The sequence below is a fragment of the Lissotriton helveticus genome, chromosome 1_1, assembly GCF_964261635.1.
Source record: "Lissotriton helveticus chromosome 1_1, aLisHel1.1, whole genome shotgun sequence".
In the NCBI taxonomy this organism is placed as follows: Eukaryota; Metazoa; Chordata; class Amphibia; order Caudata; family Salamandridae; genus Lissotriton; species Lissotriton helveticus.
In genome coordinates, this window is record NC_136057.1 from 1866057783 (window position 1) to 1866072640 (window position 14858).

The 14858-nt window shown below is 46.1% G+C and overlaps 1 protein-coding gene across 2 annotated transcripts in view; it reads right to left on the reverse strand.

The window, feature by feature from the left end:
• Window positions 1-14858, reverse strand: part of DARS2 (aspartyl-tRNA synthetase 2, mitochondrial) — a 257150-nt gene that overhangs the window by 151498 nt on the left and 90794 nt on the right. The window lies entirely within an intron of this gene.

Below are 14858 nucleotides of genomic sequence, written 5' to 3' on the forward strand. Positions count from 1 at the left end.
AATACAAAACTAGTGAGATGAACTGAACTCCACACAATGATGGCTGCAAAACAGCTCGGCTCCGCCACCCACCCCGCCCAAAATAACGATAAAGAGCGGCTGCCATGATTGGTTGCGGAATGGCCACGACGGAGCTATGAAATGGTGCTGCTCTCATGCTAACCCCAGCTTCAGTCTGAAACATCCAGAAACACTGTAGACTACCAATTCGATCAGTTCCGGTAGCGCCCCAATGTAACCCGGTAGAGAAGAACTAGCCCTCCCCTCTTTGACTGATGGTTCTTGTTGCCTGTCCCTTCTGTTGTCATTTAACAGAACTATTTAGCCTGCTGAAAGGGGTTGTGTTCCGACCGCTGGTTGGTGGAGACATTTTGACTATATTCTGGACCTGCGTTGTCGCGTAATGCGTCATATGACGCGCCGCGTTAGCGCATCCGGAAGTCATCCGGGGCGCGCAGCGCGTAACATAAGCATAACAAGTCATGTGACTTGTTAATAAAACTTTTCATTGGTTCATTTTACTTTTCTTATTGTAATGATGAAAGGCTTGGTCATATGACCTAAAAATTACGCTTTTCATTACTTCCGAACATTATTTTTTCTTAAATATATGTTATAATGTTCCAGGCTAATGTACTTTCCCGGAAATTTTACAACTGTCCTGCAAGTAAAATATATTCTTTTTTCGAGAAAAAGAGCGTTTCTTCGTCCCATGACTGAGCCGTTGAGCAAAAGAGGGTCGACCTGCTGTCTTAGTCGCCGATACGCCTGAATATGAGATTCTTATCGATCACTTTATGTTGCAGGAATAGAAAACACAACAGCCCTTGACCATTTATCTTTACTGCGTTCCTTCGTATTATACCTCTTACCCTTCATGTAATTGGTCTGCTTTATTTCACTTGCCTTTTAATGATTCTAAAACAGTGACTATTATTAAAAACTTTACCAATGTATATACTACTACCATGTTTTCTTTTAAAAACCTTTATTGTGAAAATTTCATTATACAAATACGAGCCTATAACCACGTGGGCCGGCCACGGAGCAAACTGTAATCGTATATGATGAATAGACATTTACACTGTAGAGGAACGTAACGGGCGGGCCATTAGGTTGCAAGAACTAAGGTGTCTAACAGTTACGGAATCGGTGGACGTACATTTTATAATTAAAATACGACAGGGCCAGTTACAATAAAATTATCTAGATATACATTTGCGGGCAAGTACCACGGGTGACCTTAATTCGAACTTTCAATAGTACAGTAATCAATAACACATCAGAACTTAATATCAATAGGGATGTCGAAATATTCAATCAATTCTCGTCCCCGCCCGCCATGTGCTTCAAAACTGCATACGTATCTCGTGATTTCAAGGTTCTGCAACCAGTACACAACAAGGAGTTACGAGTCCCATTTATTCCGGCGCCATTTTGGGCGAGGACGGACAGGTCCAGGATATAGTCAAAATGTCTCTACCAACCATCGACTATGATGATGTTCATATGCTGTATTTATTAGAGTAACACTCATCTGTCCACATGAAATTAATTTGCCACAATCTAAATATGTCATTTTAATCTTTCCAAAGTTCTTCTAAATATTTGGGACCGTTTCCCTTGCCTCTGATGCTGTCAGTGCCACTTCTTTGATGAATGTACTAGCAGGTCAGGGGTTCTCCTCCAAATCTCTCTTTTATGCAGCACTATAATTAATTGGTGCCACCTCTCCATATGACGATGCATGGTATAGTTACCATAACTATATTTTTTTTCGGTTCCTCTGGAGAGTTCATCGTGGCAGATGAAGCGTGTAACGTACCGGGCATTTACCTTTTTTTGCATGTACAGGAAAGGAAAAAAAAAAAACGAGCGTCCGAGTTCTAAGGTGTCCCAGGGCCATTTTAGTGGACCAGGCCCAAATCCAAAGAACAGGCCGCCATTTTGAGAGTCCTGTTGCAGCCGCCTGTCGCTGTAGCATCAAGAGCGGCCAAAACTCAGCTGAATGGCAACTGAAACGGTAAAGGGGCGCCCCACTACAGCAGACGAGCCTCCACCTAGGAAGGCCCGTTCACGCCGCCCCCCCCCCCCCCTTCGGGCACCCCACGCCGTTATTCGGAGCAGTATTGTAGGATGGCCACACCAGTGCGGCAACTTGCTAGACATCACCTCGGTGGTAACCGAATCTCAGCGCCTTTTGGTGTCTTCTCTTCAGAAAATATTGTTGCGCTGCCTTTGGCCCCATTCGCACATCGGTCCGCTACTGACGCCATCTCACAGGCTAATGGGGCGCCCCACGCCGAGTTTCAGCATTGTAGGATGACCACACCAGTACAGCAACTTGCTAGACACCACCTCGGTGCCATCCGGATTTTGGCATCTCAACGCCTAGTGGTGTCTTCTATTCGGAAAATATTGTTGCGCTGCCTTTGGCCCCATTCGCACATCGGTCCGCTACTGACACCATCTCACAGGCCAACAGGGCGCCCCACGCCGACTTTTACCATTGTAGGATGGCCACACCAGTGCCACAACTTGCTAGACACCACCTCGGTGCCATCCGGATCTTGGCGCGTTGTGCTGCCTTCGGCCTATTCGCACATCGGTCCGCTACTGACGCCATCTCACAGGCTAATGGGGCGCCCCACGCCGAGTTTCAGCATTGTAGGATGACCACACCAGTACAGCAACTTGCTAGACATCACCTCGGTGCCATCCGGATCTCGGCGCCCCACTGCAGATGAAGTGCCTCTCAACTATGAAACCACCACGGTGACATCCGGATCTTGGCGCGTTGTGCTGCCTTCGGCCTATTCGCACATCGGTCCGCTACTGACGCCATCTCACAGGCTAATGGGGCGCCCCACGCCGAGTTTCAGCATTGTAGGATGACCACACCAGTACAGCAACTTGCTAGACATCACCTCGGTGCCATCCGGATCTCGGCGCCCCACTGCAGATGAAGTGCCTCTCAACTATGAAACCACCACGGTGACATCCGGATCTTGGCGCCTTGTGCTGGTTCCGGCCTATTCACACATCGGTCCGCTACTGACGCCATCTCACAGGCTAATGGGGCGCCCCACGCCGAGTTTCAGCATTGTAGGATGACCACACCAGTACAGCAACTTGCTAGACATCACCTCGGTGCCATCCGGATCTTGGCATCTCAACGCCTAGTGGTATCTTCCATACAGAAAATATTGTTGCGCTGCCTTTGGCCCCATTCGCACATCGGTCCGCAACTGACACCATCTCACAGGCCAACAGGGCGCCCCACGCCGACTTTTACCATTGTAGGATGGCCACACCAGTACAGCAACTTGCTAGACATCACCTCGGTGCCATCCGGATCTTGGCATCTCAGCGCCTTGTGGTGTCAGTCAGAAAATATTGTTGCGCTGCCTTTGGCCCCATTCGCACATCAGTCCGCTACTGACACCATCTCACAGGCCAACAGGGCGCCCCACGCCGACTTTTACCATTGTAGGATGGCCACACCAGTGCCACAACTTGCTAGACACCACCTCGGTGCCATCCGGATCTTGGCATCTCAGCGCCTTGTGGTGTCTTCTATTCCGAAAATATTGTTGCGCTGCCTTTGGCCCCATTCGCACATCGGTCCGCTACTGACGCCATCTCACAGGCCAACGGGGCGCCCCACGCCGACTTTCAACATTGTAGGATGGCCACACCAGTGCGGCAACTTACTAGACACCACCTCGGTGCCATCCGGATCTTGGCGCGTTGTGCTGCCTTCGGCCTATTCGCACATCGGTCCGCTACTGACGCAAACTCACAGGCCAACGGGGCGCCCCACGCCGACTTTCAGCATTGTAGGATGGCCACACCAGTGCTGCAACTTGCTGGACACCACCTCGGTGCCATCTGGATCTTGGCGCATTGTGTTGCCTTCGGCCTATTCGCACATCGGTCCGCTACTGACGCCGCCTCACGTGCCAACGTATTTTCTCCGCATTTTATACCCTATGCCGCATAACAGGTCATGTGACTTGTTTATAAAACTTTTCATTGGTTCATTTTACTTTTGGTTTCCTAATGATGGAAGGCTTGATCATATGACCTAAAAACAACACTTTTCATTGGATGAAAACTTTTTTTTTTTCACAAACGATGAAAGCCCCACCTTCTTTCTGGATGTTTCAGACTGAAGCTGGCGTCAGCATGAGAGCACCACCATCTCGTAGCTCCGTCGTGGTCATTCCGCGAGCAATCATGGCAGCCGCTCCCCACCAGAAGCCTACAGGAGTCGGGGGCCCCCAAAACTTTTGATGAATCCTCAAGGCGGAGGGGACGCTTTCGAGAATGGGGTCCAGGACCTAGCAGACAAGCGTCCGATTTCCAAGGTGTCCCAGGGCCATTTCAGTGGACCAGGCCCAAAAAGGAAAGAGCCTTTCTGCCATTTTGAGAGTCCTGTGACAGCCGCCTATCGCTGCACCGCAAGAGTGGGCGCAACTCAGCTGAATTGCGGCTTTTGACACAGTGGACCAAAAACGGACGGAATGGCAACTGAAACGGTAAAGGGGCGCCCCACTACAACAGATGACACTCCATCTGGAGAGGCCCGTTCACGCCGCCTCCCCCGGGGCGCCCCACGCCGTTATTCGGAGCAGCATTGTAGGATACCAAAACCAGTGCGGCAACTTACTGGACATCACCTTGGTGCCATCGTTCTGCTGCCTTGGAACTATTCGCACAACAGTTTGCTACTGATGACCCACCCCCCGCGACGCCCCACGCCGTTATTTGCTGGGTGGCAACTTACTAGACATCACTTTCGTGTCATCTAGATTTCAGCGCGTTCTGCTGCCTTGGAACTATTCGCACAACAGTTTGCTACTGATGACCCACCCCCCGCGACGCCCCACGCCGGAAATCTGGACGTTGTGCTGCGTTGGGACTATTCGCACAGCCGACCGCTACTTCGTTGTTTTTCCCTAAAAATGTTTATATGTTATTACTATTTTTGTTTTCTTGTATATATTTATAAATTATTAAAGTTTTATAATCTTACTACTTTGTCGGAGTGCTATATATTTTTAATGTGACACATAATTGTAAAAACTTTGATGTACAAAGAGTCATCCCATGAATCTTCCGCTTCAGGCTCGGTCCCCTCCCCAATCACAATACAGGATGGTTTTCAGATAATAGCAACGCTTCTGCTGTGACGGATCTCATCGAGTGTGGGCCTTGATCTACTATAACTCCTTTGAAGAGGGGTGATTCTTTACAGCTGTGGCCATAAACTACATCTGCAGGGCTAGCTGATACCCTAGGACCAGCCTGGACAATCGGACACAGAGGAAAAGGAGTGTCAGAGGGTGCGGTAGTGAATAGGGCGAAAGGGAGGTGTCGGGCGGGCACAGGGTGTGATTCTCAGGGAAGAGCAGCGCAGATGGGGGGAGGTTTATTACCCATGCATAAGACAGAGAGCGGGGGTGACCACTGCCTGGGGGAGATGCTTGCGAGGGTGGGGAGCCATGCTAAGGATCGACAGCGTGCACAGAGTGGGTCTGGTCAAGGCATCTAAAATGGCTGCCGTGCACGACAAAAGTGTGGCATTTGAAAAAAGACAAGATGGCGCAGACAATGTTTTTCAACACTTCCTGATTTCCTTCGAATCGAACGTTAACAGACGTTGGGTCATATTACCAAAGTTAAGCGATATTTATCCCTAACGATGCTTAGCAACGATTTTTTTACCGTCAGAAATTATCGCAGATAAACCTTGCTATTATCAAGGTTTATCGCAAATACGATAAAAAACAACCGCAATGCATTCATATCGCTGAAAACTCAGCGATATTCATGCATTACCGAGCTAATGCTCTTAGCCATGTTATCCACCTCCCATTGGATAACATGGCTAAGAACTGCTCAGGACAGGTGCTAGCTTTTGGAGATATTCGCGCTTATCTCTAATATTTCCAAAAGTTGATAATAGGAGATAGCGATGTTAGCGACTGTTTCCAGTCGCTAACATCTTGGCATGCCCACTTTGCATGTCATTAGTGATAAATATCACTCACATGCAAAGTGGGGCCCAAGATGGTCGCTATCTCCTACTAGCCGTCGCTAACTGGTGTTAGCAACAGCTAGGTAATACAGATATAATTTTATCTCCGCGAAGCGGAGCGCTGTTACAGATATATATCTTGTTTTTGAACGTTAATTTCTCAAAATGCACTGAAGCACATATATTGAGACCTAGCAAAGGCACATCGGGCTACCAGTCCCTAATATTTTACCAAGTTTCGTGCAAATCCATTCAGCCGTTCGATTATTATTATCATTTTTTTTTTTTGCCCCGCGGGGCCCTTTTAAATCCTCCACATCAAACCTAGGGGGTCAGCGAGGATCTACTATGCCCCCTTATGGTCATTTGCCCCTTCGCTTTGGCCTCCTCTTGTCTCTCGATCCTACCGAGAGACAAGATGGCGGCCGCTACGGACTGTTTGGAATGTTTACAGACACCGGAGAGCCAATCAGCTTCGCTTCGCAAAGCTCCGTAACGCGAAAAGTACGCGAAGCGGTGCGCTGTTACAGATATATATCTTTTTTTGAACGTTAATTTCTCAAAATCCACTGGAGCACATATATTGAGATCTAGCAAAGGCACATCGGGCTACCAGTCCCTACAATTTTGCCAAGTTTCGTGCAAATCTATTCAGCTGTTCGATTATTATTATTATTATTTTTTTTTGCCCCGCGGGGCCCTTTTAAAACCTCCACATCAAACCTAAACGGTCAGGGAGGATCTACTATGCCCCCTTATGGTCATTTGCCCCTTCGGTTTGGCCTCCGCTTGTCTCTCGATCCTACCGAGAGACAAGATGGCGGCCGCTACGGACTGTTTGGAATGTTTACAGACGCCGGAGAACCAATCAGCTTCGCTTCACAAAGCTCCGTTGCGCGAAAAGTACGCGTACTGGAGCGCTGCCCGGTCCGCTGTTACAGATATATATCTTTTTTTAAACGTTAATTTCTCAAAATCCACTGGAGCACATATATTGAGACCTACAAAAGGCACATCGGGCTACCAGTCCCTACAATTTTGCCAAGTTTCGTGCAAATCCATTCAGCCGTTCGGGCTAAAAGTGAGGCCAACCGCCCTATGGAAAACTTAATGTTAAAAACACGTTTTGGGACCCCCCTTTTTTCTCGGCCCCCCCTTGACGAACCCCCCCCAAATTTTCAAGGGCTGCTCAGAAACAAAATGTGCCATTTTCCTGAAAATTTCAGCCAATTCCGTCCACAAACGCCAAAGTTATTAGACATAGAATTTTCAAAAATCCCATAGAGAAAAAATCCTAACTATATATACCTACTGGCGACCGCCAGTAGGTAATATATATATATATATATATATATATATATATATATATATATATATATATATATATATATATATATATATATATTGTTCACCAAATTGCCCTTAGCATTTAGGAGGCACACGACAGGTCTCCGCCTTTCCTGGCTTCACATTCAGCGCGTCTCCCCACTTCGCAAGTCATTAAAATGCCCGACGCGTTTCTGGGAATCACTCCCGTCATCAGGGGCTGCCATCAGCGAGACTCGTTCGTGCAGCGATGTATTCTGGGCTTTTTTATTCATTCAAGTCCCAACAGTAGGCGTGTGCTAAGTGCGCCGTCATACTGAGTTTGGCTGGGATTTGTAGTCCTTTACGCTGCACTGTAAGTGTTCTCTTTTAAGTAAAGACGAGAGTCACTGACCATTAAGGCACATATAAACCTATAGTAGGCTGCGTTGTGGTTCGATGCGCTGTGATTTTCATCGAGGAGTCCTGTGCCACACCTCCAACCAGTTTGGAAGCGCCGGCGTTGCCAGTAGGTAGTTATAGTTAGGACCTAGTTTCCATAGGAAATCCGCAACATTCTATTGGGAATAATTTTGGCGCCGGTTGATGAACCTTTGTGAATTTCTCAAAGAAGATGGCCCGCTCCGCTCTGCTCCTTCCCTGAAAGTTTTGGGGGGATTCGTAAAGTGGGGGCTAAGAAAAAAGGGGGGTCCCAAAACGTGTTTTCCCCATGTTATTTTCCATAGGGCGATTAGACACGGCTACAGCCCGAACGGCTGTACGGAATTACAAAAAATTTGGCAAAATGGTACAGTCTGATTCGCAGATTGCCCTTTTGTTTAAATGGTGTAAATCCCTCCAGTAGTTGTTGAGAAAATCGAATTTGAAAAAATTTATATATCTATAAGCGCGCACCGCGCGAGCACCTCGCGATTTTTTGGGGAAAAAAATATTTTTGGGGCCTTGGGGGTCCTTGTGGGACCCCCTGAGCAGGCCTAGAGGGTCAGGGTGCTTCTACCCTGCCCCCTTTTTGAGGTCTACACGTTTGTTTTTCTGCTTTCCTATGCCTCAGTCTACCGAGGCACAAGATGGCTGCCAACAATTTCTGTTTTGGAGTGTTGACAGACAGTGGCAGCAAATCAGCATGCCTTCCCGAGAAAGCTGCGTGCTCATTGGCTGTCAACACTTCAAACCAGGAAGTGTTGGCATCCATCTTGTGCTCGGTAGACCGAGGCACAAGAAAGCAGAAAAACAAACATGTAGAACACAAAAAGGGGGCAGGGTAGACACACCCTGACCCCCTAGGCCTGCCCAGGTGGTCCCACAAGAACCCCCAAGGCCCAAATTGTTTTTTTTTAAAACCCGGTCTGGTTTTTTTTCAAATTACCCCCGGGGGGACTAAATCGTTGGGGCATAGTGATAAAGAAGGACCGCCGCCCCCCGGGGCAAAGCAATGCAGCCCCCTGGCGCATACTGGAGGCTCCTGGTGGGCTAGTTGGCCCCCAGGGTCTCCCAGTATGCAAGGGGAATTAGTTCCCCCTCTGCAAATACGCCCGGGGGCTGCGTTGCAGAGAGGTGTAAAAAAGGGTGTGGCCTCATTACACCTCTCTGCAATGCAGCCCCCTGGCGCATACTGGAGGTTCCAGGTGGGCTAGTTGGCCCCCAGGAACCCCAGTATGCAAGGGGAATTAGTTCCCCCTCTGCAAACGCGCCAGGGGGCTGTGTTGCAGAGAGGTGTGAAAACATTTTTTTTAATTTATATTAAAAATATGTAATGTAATTTAAAAAATAAAATATCTAAAAATAAATAATTTAAAAATGATCATTTACGAAACCATTGAAATTCACTGAAAAAACCATAGGTTTCAGCCACGTTATAGTTAGGAATTACCATTTAAAAAACCTTTGAAATTCACTGAAAAAACCATAGGTTTCAGCCATGTTATAGTTAGGAATTAGCATTTAAAAAACTTTGCAAATTCACTGAAAAAACCATAGGTTTCACACCAGTTATAGTTAGCTGGTCATTTTACTCATACAAAACCTTTGAAATTCCCCCGTTATAGCTAGTTCAGCTAACTATAACTCACGCGCCCCGCAATGCACTGCTGATGACGTCACATATTACATCACTCATGACATGGTCAGTGACATCACTGATGACATCTCAAATGACATCACCGATGACATCATCCTTGTGAAAGAGTGGCAGACCTCCTCTCACTCTAATATAACCTTTGATACACACATTCAAAAATAGAAACAAACATTTTCAAGAAAATGGAGATACCAATACCAGTTACAACAACCTATTCCAACATCTACTTCCACATCCACTCATTCACTAACAGTTCTATATAGTCACTCATACATGTACTCAATCATCATATGTACTCATACACCTATACATCCTGTTACACAGCGATACTCATCCATAGAGTTACTTACACACATACTCACACATGCAAATAAACCTCCATTTACTTGCATATACAGCTATATACACAAACATACACATACTGACTCTTAAACGATCACTTATAGAAACACATACTTAGTTATACAGGAACTCTTCAAATCTCTAACTCTCATATATACTCACTTCTATACACTAATACTCACATATAGTAGTTTAACACATATGTACTTAGTCATAAAGATCGTATTGAGACAGTCATTCACTCACTAACACACCTATACACACACTCATCCACCCATACAGTCCTGCACACATGCGGTCTTCAAAACACATAAAAAGTGAGTCACTCATTAATGCATCTATGTGCCAAGTAATATCCCCCACCAAACCATATAAACACTCAGACACTCATACTGCTACTCAAAAAACCAACTAATAACCTATATAGACACTCATGTAGTTACTCACCAACCCATGCAGCCACTTATTCAAAAAATGTGTGAGACTGATACAGATATTTACATATTTAAACATTACTCACTAACCCATGTATTCACTAAAATACAATTAATCAGTCAGTTATACAATCAATTTTACAAAAAAGTCATCCATTTAGACACTTACTTACCCATTTATTCTTCCATCGACCTTTAGATATACATATATAAAAAAATATTTATTTTTCAGAAAGACACACATCCACTGGATGATGTCATCAGTGATGTCATCAGTGAAGTCATCAGTGATGTCATCAGTGATGTCACTGACCATGTCATGAGTGATGTAATATGTGACATCATCCGCAGTGCATTGCGGGCGCGCGAGTTATAGTTAGCTGAACTAGCTATAACGGGGGAATTTCAAAGGTTTTGTATGAGTAAAATGACCAGCTAACTATAACTGGAGTGAAACCTATGGTTTTTTCAGTGAATATATATATTATATATATATATATATATATATATGCAAAGCGAATCCTCGAACCTCCACGCCGACGGCGTAGCGAAAGAAGAGAACAGACCCCACGTTTTCAGGCAGGATGTTAGATTTATTAAAGACCTTTCAAATGACGCGTTTCGAGTACCATGTACTCTTGTTCACACACCGTTGGAACAGTCAGCCTGTTATTTATATATGCTGTTTTTCCCTGACCCTTCCTAAGGGCCACACCTCCTGTCGTGCATCACATGACAGTGAAAATAAACATAGAAATGGGTGCTAGATTGTGGATGGGAAAACCGACGACTTTTCTTGTTGTAATTACTTAAACACAACATAGTAAGAAAAATAATACAATATGTAAAACAAATCAAATTTGTTTTCATAAAATGTATGGCGTCATAAAATATTTAAAAAATGTGCATTATAACATTTATAAAATATATTCATTTCCTACCCTGAATCATTGCACGAATCTCTTGAATGGCCTTTACACATATCATAACTGCATGAATGCAGATACCCAAAGTGGGGGCTGTTAAAGTGACGGATGCTTAGTTATTGCTGTATATATATATATATATATATATATATATATATATATATATATATATATATATATTACCTACTGGCGGTCGCCAGTAGGTATATATAGTTAGGATTTTTTCTCTATGGGATTTTTGAAAATTCTATGTCTAATAACTTTGGCGTTTGTGGACGGAATTGGCTGAAATTTTCAGGAAAATGGCACATTTTGTTTCTGAGCAGCCCTTGAAAATTTGGGGGGGGGGTTCGTCAAGGGGGGGCCGAGAAAAAAGGGGGGTCCCAAAACGTGTTTTTAACATTGAGTTTTCCATAGGGCGGTTGGCCTCACTTTTAGCCCGAACGGCTGAATGGATTTGCACGAAACTTGGCAAAATTGTAGGGACTGGTAGCCCGATGTGCCTTTGCTAGGTCTCAATATATGTGCTCCAGTGGATTTTGAGAAATTAACGTTCAAAAAAAGATATATATCTGTAACAGCGGACCGGGCAGCGCTCCGGTTCGCGGACTTTTCGCGGTACGGAGCTTTGTGAAGCGAAGCTGATTGGTTCTCCGGCGTCTGTGAACATTCCAAACAGTCCGTAGCGGCCGCCATCTTGTCTCTCGGTAGGATCGAGAGACAAGAGGAGGCCAAAGCGAAGGGGCAAATGACCATAAGGGGGCATAGTAGATCCTCGCTGACCCCCTAGGTTTGATGTGGAGGTTTTAAAAGGGCCCCGCGGGGCAAAAAAAAATAATAATAATAATAATCGAACGGCTGAATGGATTTGCACGAAACTTGGTAAAATATTAGGGACTGGTAGCCCGATGTGCCTTTGCTAGGTCTCAATATATGTGCTCCAGTGAATTTTGAGAAATTAACGTTCAAAAAAAGATATATATCTGTAACTGCGCTCCGCTTCGCGTAACGGAGGTTTGCGAAGCTGATTGGTTCTCCGGCGTCTGTAAACATTGCAAACAGTCCGTAGCGGCCGCTATCTTGTCTCTCGGTAGGATCGAGAGACAAGAGGAGGCCAAAGCGAAGGGGCAAATGACCATAAGGGGGCATAGTAGATCCTCCTTGACCTCTTAGGTTTGATGTGGTGGTTTTAAAAGGGCCCCGCGGGGGAAAAAAAAAAATAATAATAATAATCGAACGGCTGAATGGATTTGCACGAAACTTGGCAAAATTGTAGGGACTGGTAGCTCGATGTGCCTTTGCTAGGTCTCAATATATGTGCTTCAGTGGATTTTGAGAAATTAACGTTCAAAAACAAGATATATATCTGTAACAGTGCTCCCCTTCGCGGAGATAAAATTATATCTGTATTACCTAGCTGTTGCTAACACCAGTTAGCGACGGCTAGTAGGAGATAGCGACCATCTTGGGCCCCACTTTGCATGTGAGTGATATTTATCACTAATTACATGCAAAGTGGGCATGCCAAGATGTTAGCGACTGGAAACAGTCGCTAACATCGCTATCTCCTATTATCAACTTTTGGAAATATTCGCGATATGCGCGAATATCTCCAAAAGCTAGCACCTGCCCTGAGCAGTTCTTAGCCATGTTATCCAATGGGAGGTGGATAACATGGCTAAGAGCATTAGCTCGGTAATGCATGAATATCGCTGAGTTTTCAGCGATATTAATGCATTGCGGTCGTTTTTTATCGTATTTGCGAGAAACCTTGATAATAGCAAGGTTTATCTGCGATAATTTCTGACGATGCTTAGCGGTAAAAAAATCGTTGCTAACCATCGTTAGGGATAAATATCGCTTAACTTTGGTAATATGCCCCAACGTCTGTTAACGTTCGATTCGAAGGAAATCAGGAAGTGTTGAAAAACATTGTCTGCGCCATCTTGTCTTTTTTCAAATGCCACACTTTTGTCGTGCACGGCAGTCATTTTAGATGCCTTGACCAGACCCACTCTGTGCACGCTGTCGATCCTTAGCATGGCTCCCCACCCTCGCAAGCATCTCCCCCAGGCAGTGGTCACCCCCGCTCTCTGTCTTATGCATGGGTAATAAATCTCCCCCCATCTGCGCTGCTCTTCCCTGAGAATCACACCCTGTGCCCGCCCGACACCTCCCTTTCGCCCTATTCACTACCGCACCCTCTGACACTCCTTTTCCTCTGTGTCCGATTGTCCAGGCCGGTCCTAGGGTATCAGCTAGCCCTGCAGATGTAGTTTATGGCCCCAGCTGTAAAGAATCACCCCTCTTCAAAGGAGTTATAGTAGATCAAGGCCCACACTTGATGAGATCCGTCACAGCAGACGCGTTCCTATTATCTGAAAACCATCCTGTATTGTGATTGGGGAGGGGACCGAGCCTGAAGCGGAAGATTCCAAAGTTTTTACAATTATGTGTCACATTAAAAATATATAGCACTCCGACAAAGTAGTAAGATTATAAAACTTTAATAACTTATAAATATATACAAGAAAACAAAAACAGTAATAACATATAAACATTTTTAGGGAAAAACAACGAAGTAGCGGTCGGCTGTGCGAATAGTCCCAACGCAGCACAACGTCCAGATTTCTGGCGTGGGGCGTCGCGGGGGGTGGGTCATCAGTAGCAAACTGTTGTGCGAATAGCTCCAAGGCAGCAGAACGATGGCACCAAGGTGATGTCCAGTAAGTTGCCGCACTGGTTTTGGTATCCTACAATGCTGCTCCGAATAACGGCGTGGGGCGCCCCGGGGGAGGCGGCGTGAACGGGCCTCTCCAGGTGGAGTCTCATCTGTTGTAGTGGGGCGACCCTTTACCGTTTCAGTTGCCATTCCGTCCGTTTTTGGTCCACTGTGTCAAAAGCCGCAATTCAGCTGAGTTGCGCCCACTCTTGCGGTGCAGCGATAGGCGGCTGTCACAGGACTCTCAAAATGGCAGAAAGGCTGTTTCCTTTTTGGGCCTGGTCCACTGAAATGGCCCTGGGACACCTTGGAAATCGGACGCTTGTCTGCTAGGTCCTGGACCCCATTCTCGAAAGCGTCCCCTCCGCCTTGAGGATTCATCAAAAGTTTTGGGGGCCCCCGACTCCTGTAGGCTTCTGGTGGGGAGCGGCTGCCATGATTGCTCGCGGAATGACCACGACGGAGCTACGAGATGGTGGTGCTCTCATGCTGACGCCAGCTTCAGTCTGAAACATCCAGAAAGAAGGTGGGGCTTTCATCGTTTGGGAAAAAAAAAAGTTTTCATCCAATGAAAAGTGTTGTTTTTAGGTCATATGATCAAGCCTTCCATCATTAGGAAACCAAAAGTAAAATGAACCAATGAAAAGTTTTATAAACAAGTCACATGACCTGTTATGCGGCATAGGGTATAAAATGCGGAGAAAATACGTTGGCACGTGAGGCGGCGTCAGTAGCGGACCGATGTGCGAATAGGCCGAAGGCAACACAATGCGCCAAGATCCGGATGGCACCAAGGTGGTGTCCAGCAAGTTGCAGCACTGGTGTGGCCATCCTACAATGCTGAAAGTCGGCGTGGGGCGCCCCGTTGGCCTGTGAGTTTGCGTCAGTAGCGGACCGATGTGCGAATAGGCCGAAGGCAGCACAACGCGCCAAGATCCGGATGGCACCGAGGTGGTGTCTAGTAAGTTGCCGCACTGGTGTGGCCATC